We start from the raw sequence: 4,692 nt of genomic DNA on the forward strand, positions 1-4,692 counted from the left end.
ACATGCAATATATATATATATATAAAAGAATGTTTTTTTTATATTATGTGAAAAGTGAGAATACAAATAACAATCTTTAAATTAGAGTGAACGATTGAGATTAAACCAAATTTATCAACAATTTAAAAAAGTGTGCCCTATTAAACCAAGTTTTCCTAAATTCCTACATTGTTGGTATATTTTCATATCCTTTTGTGTTCGATCCTCTTTTATTTCCTTCTCTTCTTGTATTAGTTTCTTTTTCCAACACCATACAAATTGTTTTAGTTTTTTCTATGTTAGTTGAACACCCCCCTTCTTCTCCCAATTTGTCCATAACACTGATCGAATTCACTTGTTCTTTCTTTTTTCAATGATATTTTTTTCATCTTTGAACAACACCACAAAAATCCATAAAAGATGCAGTAAAATTTTTTTTATTAACTCCTAATTAGAAATTGCATATGCCATTCCTCATTTATCATTATAATTCAAGAAAAAAAACAAATAAATTTTTTATTTTTTATTCTTAAAAGTTTTAACTAAACACTAATTTATATATCTATCTTAATTCTATATAATGTGAGAATCCAAACCTAATTACTTATTAATCATGGCATCAGTTTTTTCTATATGTAATTATGGCATCTTTTATGCCATATATGTTGTATGCAGTCAAATATATTCATTTATTACTGATAAATACCAAGAGCCTAATAATGTTTTTGCATCCAAAATTAATTTAATGCTACCTGAAAATCTGATCGATGCTACCTGAAAACCTGTTATAGAAAAGTGATGTAGGTTAGATTATCAAATTATTGAATTAAGTCTCATTTTAGTCTTTGAAAGATAAATTATATTGTTTTAGTTATTAATTTCTTAATTGTTATAACTAGATCTTTTATATTTAATAATATGTATTAATATAGTTTTTCATATATTTTCTGTCACTTCAAACTCAGTACTGATAGTGACGTGACTTAAGTCTTGTTATGCTAGACATATTAAAATGATATTGTATGCATTTTGACGTTAAAAAAAGTATTAAATGACGATGTTTGAGGGTTTGAACAATATTAAAACGTTATACTCTTTCTTTTTGAATAATTAACCCTCAAACGACATTGTTTAGTGTTAAAATACGTACGACATCATTTGAATATGTCCGGTGTAGCAAGATTTGAGTCATAGTCACTAACGGTGTTGAGCTCTAATAATAAAAAATAGACTACATTAGTGTACTTTTTTAAATCCAGATGACTAAATTATAATAATTAAAAGTTTAGGGACTAAATCAATATAACTCGCCAATCTCAAAGACTAAAGTAAAACTTAACTCCCAAATTATTTTCATAGAATTCTCTTAGATATTAAATAAAGTGTATATATATACTAACAACAGAAAAAAGTTTTAAATAAATTTAATTTTTATATTATATATAAATTTATAATTAGATCCTTGTTAGTTTTTAACTTTTAAAAAAAATACAATAATCATAGACTATTTACACTTGCATTTATTATGTAATATCACGTCAACAAAAGAGCTGTTTTTTATATTAATTGTGTGAATAATCATTTAAATAAACCATTATAATTGAATTTCTGTGTAAAATATTTTATGTATATCAAAATTAAACTCAAAATAAATACAAAAGAAATTAGTGTGAACATAGTGTATATTTAATAAAATAATATTTTAATAGTATAAAAAGGTTCTTAGTGATTAACTTGATGCAATGCACCTTACTCTTGATACGTCCTGTTTTTACCCAAACTCCCTCATAGTTTTGTCTCCGGTTACCATGGCTGATTATCGTGAATCTCATAGTCCTAACCATGAAAATGGTATTGGTGATGGTGGTGCTATCAAGAACTTTAATGTTACTCTTTCTCCTCTTTCTTCATCAAAGTCTACATCTGATGGCACTACCACCACCACTGCTCTGCTTCACCCAATAACAATAAATGGAAGTAGTAATAATAGTGAACCGATGAGTGAAAATAACCAATTTGACCTGAATCAGAAGTTGAAAGAGAAGAGAACAGGTGGATATGATGATAATGATTATGTGAATCCTAGTTTCATTCATCATTCATCATCATCATCATCCAAAGGTGCAAGTATGAGTGATCATGCAACAAAAGAGATGCTGAAAACTCATCAAATTGAACATGCATGTCCAATGAAGGAGAGCTTGATTTGGACAAAACAAAATCTCAAAAGGTATGATCATGATTTTCTCTTTAAAAAGATTGACGGGTCTTCTGTTTCAGAAAATATTTTTGAAAAAGTAGTATTGCGGCCACAAGGAGGAGTGGGAAGAGGAATAAGAACAGTGTATCACAACAATAACCGCAACAACGAATCGATTAAAAACAACATCAACCAGCAACACCATCACCACAATGATCCAGATAATAATAATAATCAAAAGAAGGTAACTGATGATGTTGTTAACGATAGTGAGGATGGAAGAATTAAGAGCCTTCCTTACAAAAAAAATGGGCCGTACACATGTTCAAAGTGTATGACGGTATTCGAAACATCACAAAAATTTGCGGCTCATACAGCTTCTCATTACAAGCATGAGAGTAAGGCTCAGAGAATGAAGAGACAAATGGCCAAAATGATGCGTAGAAATAAAAAAAGGACCCGTGAACTTCAGCAACAGCAGATCAAGGATTTTGGAGGAGGAGAAGGAGGAGAATCTGCTTTGCAGGTGGAAGTGGAAGATCAAGACCATAATAATAATAATATTAATAATTATGATGCTCCACCTGGTTTTGATATTCGTTTTGGCGATGACAAGATCAAGATGGAGCCTTTTCCATAGATATTATTATGTTATGTTCTTCGATTCTTGTTTGCTATTTGAATTCACAAGTTCATTAGTATTTTGTTATGGGTTATAATTGTCATGGTTATGGGGTTATATATATGTATTGTTAATTATGTTATATTTTGTTGAATTGTGTAATTTTAGTGTGTTACGTATGTATTGGACATTGATATTTTATATGAAATATTTTATTGTATGTCTGTTACTGAATCGTGAATTTGAGCTATATGTTTATATGAGAATAGAATAATGATGATGATGTTGATTTTGTTCTTCTGTAATTCTTTAATGGCAAAAATGTTGATGGTGCTTTGCAGGTTAATAAATGGTAATAAATCTTCTAAGAAAATCAGAAATTTAGTGAGGTGATAATAATAAATAGGAGTGAGAATGTTATTCAATGTTTATTTATTTTTAATTATTCCCATTTAAATTGAATTTTGGAAGAATAAAAAATGTGATATATAATTAATACCATCTTAATGGACTAATATTTTTAAAATGATGCCTTTCACTCACTCTCATCTAGACCCTGAGACCCAATCATTCCATTCCTTCTCTCTTTTTAGACTTGACCTACTCAGCCAAGTTGGGGACTACTCAGATCACCACTGGCCGTTCTTAGCTCGTCACTCCTTTCTTAAACGTCACTGATTGCTTCTTTCATTTCTGGTATTTCCCTCTTCGTCCATCGTTGTGGGTCATCATTGCGTCTTTCTCGTATGTCACCATGCTGAATTGCGCCTTTGTTCTCGCCTCATCGTGCCTCTCTTCTCGCCTCAATGTCGCCATTATTATTGTTGTATTGCCGTCTGCTATTACTGTCACATCGTTGAAGCTGTTTGTGTCTTTCATTCTCCTTTCTTGTGGTCTGTTTTATTCTTACAGTGCTTCATTCATGAGGGTCCTTTTTATTTAAATTTAGATATAAAAAGGTTATACTGAAAAAAATTACTAATTCAGTTGTTTATACTTCTGTGCTTTATTTAAAAAGAAAATAAATTTATAATTTTAGAAATAAGCTTTTTAATATATTTTGTTTTGCAGAAATATCTGATGTCTAATCCGATCAGCAAATGAGTAGATGAGATTGGATAAGCGTGTAAAAAATGTGGATATCGTATTTTATCCGATCTGCTGAGTTTAGTGCGGATCAAATCAAAATTTTTGTCATATCTGATTCACGTACACCTCTAAGTGGATGTGTGAGTTTGTGATATAATACTTAAAATTAGGGGTTGACCAATCCATCTAAAAAGAAAAAAAAAAGCAAAGAAGGATATTTACAAAACAACTTTATTAAGTGACCAACTAGGAGTGTAGCTAACCAACTAGTAAAAAAAGAAAGCCTATTAAGAAAAAAGCAAAAAAAAATAGAATTGGACCCTAACATGAATTCAAATTATCAAAAAACATTTAAAACTAATTGAAAATAAACATTCAAAATCTAGAAAAAAAAATATAAAACCAAATAAAAACAAACATCCGAAATCATTGTAAAACGAATATTCAAATCCTAATAAAAAGAAATATCTTAATTGTAACAAAAAAAAACATCCAAAATTTAACAAAAAGAAAATATTCAAAATTTTTTTAAAAAGTCCAAAACCTAACAAAACGACATATAAAAAATATTTAGAAAATCCAAAAATTTTAAAAAAAATCCAAAACTATTATAAAAATAATTCAAAACCTAAAAAGAATAATAATCCAAAACATAAGAAAAAAAATCTAAAATATATTAAAAAAACATATTTGAAATCCAGGAGAAAGAAACATCTAAAACTAGTTAAAAGAATTATCTAAATCCTAGATAGAGGAAGAAGAAGATCATGTATGGCGATTGCTGTGCAGATGATGGGCGGTG

This window comes from Arachis ipaensis, chromosome B09 (genome assembly GCF_000816755.2).
Source record: "Arachis ipaensis cultivar K30076 chromosome B09, Araip1.1, whole genome shotgun sequence".
In the NCBI taxonomy this organism is placed as follows: domain Eukaryota; kingdom Viridiplantae; phylum Streptophyta; class Magnoliopsida; order Fabales; family Fabaceae; genus Arachis; species Arachis ipaensis.